The sequence below is a fragment of the Marmota marmota genome, unplaced genomic scaffold (genome assembly GCF_001458135.2).
Source record: "Marmota marmota marmota unplaced genomic scaffold, marMar, whole genome shotgun sequence".
NCBI classification, from domain to species: Eukaryota; Metazoa; Chordata; class Mammalia; order Rodentia; family Sciuridae; genus Marmota; species Marmota marmota.
Window position 1 is genome coordinate 8,446,086 of NW_026000101.1, and position 9,222 is coordinate 8,455,307.

General features: G+C 36.2%; 1 pseudogene; it reads left to right on the forward strand.

The window, feature by feature from the left end:
- The first annotated feature begins 4,881 nt into the window (after nt 1-4,881).
- LOC107147893 lies at nt 4,882-7,961 on the forward strand (annotated as a pseudogene).
- The last annotated feature ends 1,261 nt before the right edge of the window (nt 7,962-9,222 follow it).

The window sequence follows — 9,222 nt, forward strand, 5'->3', positions numbered from 1 at the left end:
ACCAGCCTTTCTGAGTTGGCTAGACTCTTTTCAAGATGATATATTTTGTCTTCATTATCTGATGTTCTGGCTTCTACTTGCTCCACTCTGTTAGTGATACTCTCATTTGAGTTTTTAATTTGGTTTATAGTTTCCTTTATTTCTAGAATTATTGTTTGATTTTTTTATAATCTCTATCTCCTGATAAAGATGCTTATTTGTTTCTTTTATCTGTTTATGTAATTCATTTTCAATATGTTTTTTTATTGTTTGAATTTGCTGTCTCATATCCTCTTTAAGATTCCATTCCATCTGTCTAAGGTATTCCTTGACTTCTTTATTTGACCATTTTTCTGATGCCTCTAGGTCCTCCTGAACATTTAGGCTGTCCTGCATTTTTTGTACTCCTTTTCTTCCTTGCTTTTTTATGCTGCTTATGTTACTTCTTGTTTTGTTTGACTGCTGAGTTACTGTTTACTCGTATAAATTTATTTGATGCTTGGGAGGAAAGGTATTAGAAGGGAAGGGAAGAAATCACTAAAGAGAATGAGCATAAGCAGGTAGAATTCAAGGAAGGGGGAATAAGGAAATTGAAAAGAAATGAAAAGACAAAAGAAAAAAAATAGAAAATATAAAAAGAAAAGAAATTTAAAAAATAATAAAAAAAACTATTAAAAAATTAAAAAATTAAAAAAATTAAAAAATAAAAAAACCCAAATAATAAAAAAAAAATTAATAAATGCAGTCTTAGAGTTTTATTAACTTCTCTTCCATTAGGTGGAGCTGTGCCCACCGGGCCAAGCTTCTCCTCTCAATACGCGGGAACCAATCACTGTGCAGCATCTCCTCCTCCCAGACTGGGCGGGTCTCCAATCCTGAGTGCCTAGGGCCTTTTCTTGTGTCTAGTCACTTCCCCACTTTTCCTCAAGCCAGGCCCCACTCACAGGTGACGCTCACCACAATACTGGCTATACACCAGTTCTGCTGCTCCCTGGAGCCCTATTTTCTTGAACAACTGGACACACTTTCCCTGTTTGCCATTCCCTCAGACCCTAAGTTTGTGGAGCTTGGGGCTTAGAACCCTCAGCGTATTTTGCTTGCCCTCTGGTAGCCACACCCCCGGTAGCTGGTGCAAGAGACCTAAGTTGTCATCACTGGTGGGAGCGGTAGCCGGGGGTTCCACGCCATGGGTTCCGTGCCGCAGGTCCCGTGCCACTCCTCATTCGCTCGGTCTGACTATCGTGCTCACGGGAGAGCTGGGAGGGGCCCTTAAGTTTTCCCCACTGTGTGGACAGGGAAGGCTAGGGGGTTACACACCTGTCACCTCCAGTTTCAATGAAGTTATCTCCTCCGCCGCATTCTGGTGACGTCAGTTCTCTGCCATGGTGGTATCCCATGCAAATGGTGACAGTTCGTTTCCTTTGCCGGGTGACCAATGAAACGGGTGTGTCCTGACTGGCTCTCCCAAGCCCCGTCTCAATCCTGTGGCCACTGCCTATGAAGGCTCGGTTGGTATTAACCTCCGCAGGTTCAGAAAGCCTGACCAGTTGTTTCAGCGGGATCGTTTAGTGCTGAGTCACAACGGTTTGTCTGCGAGTCGCAGGCGATCGGGAGCTTGAATTCAGCCGATCCGGGCTCCGTGTGTGTTCTGAGAGGCCCAGACTGTTTGCCCCAGATCCACGTCAGCTCAGCATTGCCTAGTGATCCTGAGCAAACAGCATTTAGACGGTTTAAGACTCCCTATGCCCGCGCAGCTGAAGAGGTCAGAGACTTGATCTCTCCGCGCGGGCCACCATGTTGGATCCCAGTTTTGGAACATTCTTTTGATTAAAAATTTATACCTAACCATTCTCTTTCCACTAATAACTGAGTACAGTTAAGTTTTTCCTATATGATCTCAATTTATTTGTGGTACTCACCAACCATTCTGTTATTTATACATGGTTTCTGCGTAGATTTTAATGCCGCCTGTTAGTCATGAAAGTAGTAGAAAGAGAATGGATTCTTGATTTTGCTTCTGCTTAACTTTTGGTAATGTCATCGTAGGCAAGTAAAGTAAGATCATGCACAGTGTGGCACATAGGAGTTGTGATCTACGTTATCTCAGTGAATTTTTTTTCACTTATAATTTTGAGGATCATTTTGATCTTAAGCTGAAAGGACATAAACTAAAAATTGGTTTGAGGCTCAATTTTCTCACATCTCTTTTGTAACTTTGATATTTTCTTATGTGTGTCTCTATTCAAAGATGAAAATTTCTACTTGATCTCTTTAAATAATTTCTAAAGTGAGAATGTCTCTGTCTAGTTTGACTTGTGGCTTCACCACAATACACACTGCAGAGAAGTTTTCCTACTTCTCTGTATGATAAACTGAGTGTTAGAGTTTAAGTTGAGCTGGTTATCCTGAAAATTGGTGATGATTATGAAAGATGATTTATGTGTGCATGTGGCAGGAGGGAATTGCTGATTACCTAATTAATCTGAACATCTTTGTTTCACTTATCTGGTCAAAAACTTTAGAAATTACATTGCATGGTGTCAGAAGGACAGTGAAAGCCACTGTGTCTAAGCACTCACTGTGTGCTTTTTTTCTAATAATGGGACCTTTCTTCTAAAGAGGACTATCAGTTTCTCTGCCTGACCTTCAAGTCCTTAGGTATACCTTCCTCATGCTTCTCTTCAATGCCAGCTTTTCACACAGCAGTTTCTATCTGAAAAGAAATCACACAGCAACACTTCCATACTTAGATATTGTTCAAACTGTTTTCTTTTTGAGGACATTCCATTTCCCTCTTTTTTTGTTCCAAACCAAGCTCATTTTTTTTTTAATTAGAAATTCAGACTCACAGGCCTTGATCCTAGCTAAATCTTCAGATATTAGAAATATGACTGAAAAACTCTCAATATCTTGGTATCATATAAATATCTTGGTACAGGGCCTTCCAAAAGAGAATTATATTAACAAGGTCCTCAGGACATTTATATGCATACAAATATTTAAAAGAGTGGAATAGTTGATTCTTCAGTTTTCAAAGCAAAAACATTCAGCTTGTATTTGGTATGAAAACAAGGTGTAATAATTTTGGTATAGTTCATAGAGCTCTAGTAGACTATTGCCAAAGAAATGAGCTTCAGCTGGGGAAATGATATTGGCCAAATTTTATTGTTCTATTTTATTTTTATATTTGTGCAAATGGGATTTCTTTTAACCTATTTGTACATGCACAAATGTAACAATAATGTACCAATGAACATATGAAAACAGAAAAACAAAACAAAAATACAACTCTGAGCTACATATTTCACTTACTATCTATAGGCCCAATAACTTTGGACAGATTTTGTCTTTCAAATTAAAAAAAATTATTGTACATTATAGTCATATATAATAGAGAGGTTTATTTTGACACATTTATAAATGCATATAACAAAATTTTCTCCATTTCAATTCCTATTACTTCCCCTTTCCTTCTACTCCTTCCTTCCCAATATGCGTTCACTACTCTACTGGTCTTCTCTCTACTTATTTTCTGTTTTTAAATTTTTTAAAAAATGGTATATTATTGTTTTATATAAAAGTAGAATCCATTGTAATATATTTACATATACACATAGTATAATTTGATGATCTTCATTTCACAGTTCTTCCATATTTCCATCCCTCCTCCCTCTCCACAATCTTTCCCTTCCATTCTACTGTTTCCCTTTTTATTTTCCCAAGATTTCCACCCACCCCCCCCTTTTTAATAATTCTTTATTTCTCTCTAATTTAGGATATGAGAAAAAAATTCAGCTCTTGACTTCCTGAGTCTGGGCTATTTCACTTAGCATGATGTTTCCCAATTATGTTCATTAACCTGCAAATGACATATTTCATTCTTCTTTTTGGCTTAGTAAAACTCCATTGTTTATACACCACATTTTGTTCACCCATTTGTCTGGTGACAGGTACTGAGGGTGGTTACATAACTTGGCTATTGTACATTCCACTGCTATAGATATTGATATGTATGTATCACTATAGTATGCTGATTATATTCCTTTTGGATAAGTACCAAGAGTGGGATAGCTGGTCATATGATAAATTTGTTTGCTTTTGATAAAGTATTATGTTCAATGCATGCATATATATATATATATATATATATATATATATATATATATATATATTTAAGCATGATAACCATTTTCTTAGGTTTATATAAACAAATAAATCATCATGGACAACACTTAAGTCACAGAATAAAACAAATGAAGAGAGACTATGTTTTATTCTCCATCACGTATGCCCAGAGCTGATCTATGCAATGATTGTGTTCAAGAAAAATGAAAGAGTAAGAGTGGGATGCTTCTATGAGATCAACAATTAACTTAATCTTTGAACAGATGTTAAATTGCCAAATATGAGGTTCAATTTGCTGTGGTTAAATGGTTGCCCTATTAAAATACACATTTATCTGATGGAAAAGAGAGTAAAATTTTAGGTAGACAAATAAATATACTTAAATTTAACAAACCTACTTTAAAATTTTGAATGTTGCTTTTCTTGGAATTCTATTCTTCATTATAGTTGGCCTTCCCCACTGTTCTCACTGGGATTGATGAAATGAAGTAGTCAGGTTCGTTGTCTGTAATATTCTAGGGCTTTTGAAAAGTCAACAGACAGTGTTGTCCATAGTAAGAAAAGTTGCTTCTGAATTTGCTTCTGATCCTAGATAAATCTTCAGATATTAGAAATATGACAGAGAAACTCTCAATATCTTGGTATCATATTTTAGGTACTCTGCGGAAGATAACTGAATGACACTATTGAAGAACTCTGTCACCCTAGAAAAATGATTCTAAAGATATATTTTATATTTTTTGCTTGACCCTGAAAAGATTTTGTGTTGGAAGTTCCTTTGACATTGTGAAAGCTGGGACATGAATAAGATAAATCAGACATTTTTGACAGAATTCATTCTTCTGGGACTCTCTTGTTATCCGAAACTAGAGCTCATTTTCTTTACTCTGATTCTAATTACATACCTAGTGATTCTAAGTGGAAATGGTGTTCTGATCACAGCAAGCATCTTTGAGTCTCATCTTCACACTCCTACGTACTTCTTCCTGGGCAACCTCTGCTTCCTGGATATCTGCTACACATCATCCACTATTCCTTCAGGATTGGTGAGATTGGTCTCAAAGAAAAGAAACATTTCCTTTTCTGGATATTCAGTACAGGTGTCCTTTGGATTTGCAATGGGATCCACAGAATGTTTTCTCCTTGCCATGATGGCTTTTGATCCCTATGTGGCCATCTATAACCCTCTGAGGTACCCCATCATCATGAGTAAGGGGGTGTGTATATTGATGGCCTCTGTATCATGGTTGTCTGGTGGAATCAATTCAGCTGTGCAAACCTCTCTTGCCATACGACTGCCTTTCTGTGGGAAGAACATTATCAATAATTTCACCTGTGAGATCTTAGCTGTCCTCAAGCTGGCTTGTGCTGATATATCTCTCAATATTATTACCATATCAATATCAAATATGCCCTTCCTGGTTCTCCCATTGCTGGTCATTCTCTTCTCCTATGTATTTATCCTCTACACCATCTTGAGAATGAACTCAGCCACAGGGAGACACAAGGCCTTTTCTACCTGCTCAACTGACTGTGGTGATCATATTCTTTGGTACCATCTTCTTTATGTATGCAAAAACCCAAGTCCCAAGACCTGAATCGGGAAGATAACTTGCCAACTTCAGACAAGCTTATTCCTTTGTTTCATGGGGAAGTGATCCCCATGTTGAACCCTATCATCTATAGCTTGAGGAATAAGGATGTTAAAGCTGCTGTAAAACATATGCTAAACCAAAAAGGTATTCAATAACACTATCTGAAAATGCAAGAGGTACAAGATGGACTCATGGATAAATTGGTGGGAATATTTTGGTAGAATCCCAGGAAGAAATATTTTATTCTGTCTTCATTATCCTTGTTCAGCAAGAATGGTTGAGAAACACAATATGCTACGAACTCTGTTTCCAACATGTCATGATCCAAATCTCATAAACCTCATGAATCCCATTTGAATCCCATTCTTGGTGATGCCTAAAGAGAGTTTTCCTAGTGGACTGTGTGGATCAGCAGAGAACAGTCACCTTTAAGCTTTGGAAAAAGGGAGACAAGAGCACAAATTCTCCAATTCTGGCTAAATGAAATTGGAGAAATTATTCATTCTTTCTAAACCATACTTGTCTTACTTATAGGAAATAAATAAGTAAAATACAGTTCTTAATGTCATATAATTTCAATCACTTGGAAAAAAACAATTGACATAGTACCAGCATCATACTGTCTTCAAATTTCCGAACTGAAACTGAGACTGTATATCAAGTACTGAAAATTAATAGTTAGCACCTCTTATTCTAAACTAATAATTACTAAATTCAGGTTGCCCTCTGTAAAATTTGCCCTATTAATATAAATCACATCCTTCTTGATAACCCTCCAATATCTATGTAAAGAGATCAGGCCAGAAGAAATCTGTAGTGTAAAATGAATGTTGGGAGCTATTTCACTATTGTCCCAGTGAGAGGAGAGAAACTATTCCAACTGAAGCTTAGTGAAGAGGCTGAGAAGAGCCTCTTAAGATTTTGAGAGCTTACAAAGGAAGGAGAGTCTGACTTCTGGCTTGATGAGTGAAAGCCTAAGAAGGTCTGAAGGATGCAGACTAGCAGAGAAGCTAGTTTAGTGGAGAGAGGTGGGTGGGTACTGCAGACCAGAAATAAACAGAAGCATTTCAAATCTGCCTGAGGTATTCTCTCAGGCTCAGAAAGAGTGAAAAAAGGTGTTAGTGAATGGAGAATGAAGATCAGTTCTTGTTATCTTACAGTGAAGGGAAATTCCTTGATACAGATAGAATTATTTTATTTATTTATTTATTTATTTATTTATTTAATACATCGCTTATTAAGAAGTCTGATGTTGAGTACAGGCTAAATTTGGGCCATGCTATCCAGATTTCCCATGGCCTCTTAGCTCATTATGATGGCTGGGTTTTGACTTCATTTTCCCATTCAAGTTTCCTTTTTGTTATTTGTGGGAAGAACACAACCTCTCTATATCTCCTACTCAGATTCTCTGCTCTTTGCCAACCCACTTCCTGCAGATCAGTCCTGGTTTCTACCCACTGTGATCCCTAAACCCTGCTGTGCTGTGACTGTCCCACAGAGCTGAATATTGTTACTGCAGAGCACCTTTGGCTGCTGGCTTCTCTCCTCTGTTGGACTTTGTTGGTGTTGACCCACAAGGCATGAAGAAGAACATGTAAATGATGGCCCTAGAACATCTGGTGCCCCTCCTCCATCTCTTTCGCAGGCCCTATATTTACATCTGATCTTGTTTAGTTGTGTTTAATGTTTGACCTATTCAAATAAGATTTTTGACCAGTAAAATAATATTATTTCCATTGTTTTAGCCAACTCCTTAGCACCTAACCTTAATTTTCCCCCCTAACACTAAGAATCTGCATCTTGTGTGCAAGCTTATATCAGGTTGAACTCATCACCTTCTGGGATATACCATAGATATGTATGAGTGGACGCAATCTGGCTTTGATATAGACAATTGTTATCATGTTAATCAATGATCAGAGAGCTCACAGTCTGGAAAATAAATTATACTCTGGAATATCAGAAAATCTCCAGTAAATTCATATTTTCTAAATTACAAAAAAATCAATGCATAAGAAAGAAAAAGTACTGTACTTTTAGCCATCTCCCAAAACACTCATTTTTAACATTTTGTGATTAACTAGGAGTCATATATTCCTTATGTTTTTATTTTGATTTATCGATAGCTCTATTATAAGCACTTGGGTTTATCTTTTAAATATATAAATTTTATCAATTCAAAGAAGTGAAATGAATAGACCAGATGACATGAACATTTCTATTTCTGGCAAAATTATGTTCATAAATGTCATATTATTTACCTTAAACATTGTAATAAGAATTTTGAATCTAATGTATGAAATATCATATGTCAAGAGCTTTGTAATGTTTTGAACAACCAATAATTTAAAATAAATAAATAAATAAATAGAATTTACTGAAACATTTGTGTCTCTTTTTCTCTGTATATATAACATAGACATATTTACATACTTATGTATATTTTTCTCAAATGTCTTGGGAATGTTCATTTTCAAATATTTTGCAAAAGAACAATTTAATAAACTCTGTACACAGATTTACAAATTAAACATTTCATCATTAATCATATCCACTTATCTCCTTTCTGTATATGTATAATATGATGACATAACTGCATCATATTATACATATTATTTGCCAGGATTAATGGTGTATGCCTGAAATCCCAGCCACTTAGGAGGGTGAGGAAGTGCAATATGAAGTTTGTTGCCAGTCTCAGTTACTTAGTGAGAACTTCAGGAACTTAGCGAGACTCTTGTCTAAAAATTAAAAATGACTTGGAATATAGCTTAGTGGTAAAAGCACCCCTGGGTTTAATTTCCAGTATCCAAACCAACCAAATATATTATTTAATGTAGTTATCTTCTGAATATATTAATTATTTGGGTATACGTAATTATTTGGATATATATAATTGGCAACAATCCAATTACTACCATTCACATTGTTGTTCAATAGAATACATCTACTGCAACCTGTAAGTTCTGATATGAATGATGCCTTCGCCATTGAAGCAATAGGACAATGATGGAAAAGACTGGTGTCTGCCATATAGGCACATGAGCCATATGAAATCCAACATTTTTCATTCCCCTGGTTAATTACTATAAGATAATGCAGGATAGATGTTATTTGATTTTCTAAGTTTCAAGAGAGGTCACATTTTAAAAGTAAGTACTGTATATTTGCAAAGAATTGGATCTTTAAAAAAAGGTTATTAATTAATTAATATATTTTAATTAGGTATATAGACATCAGAATGCATTTTGATTCATTGTACAGAATTGCAGGACAACTTTACATTTCTATGGTTATACACAATGTATTGTCACATCATATGTGCACTCATACATGTACCTAGGGTAATGATGTCCATCTCATTCCACCATCTTTCCTTCCCCCATGCAGCCTCCCTCCCATCTCTCCTCTTTACCCAAAGTTCCTCCATTTTTTCCCATAGCTTCCCCGTCCCTGTTATGAATCAGCATTCACTTATTAGAGAGAACATTTGGACTTTAGTTTTGGGGGATTGGCTTATTTC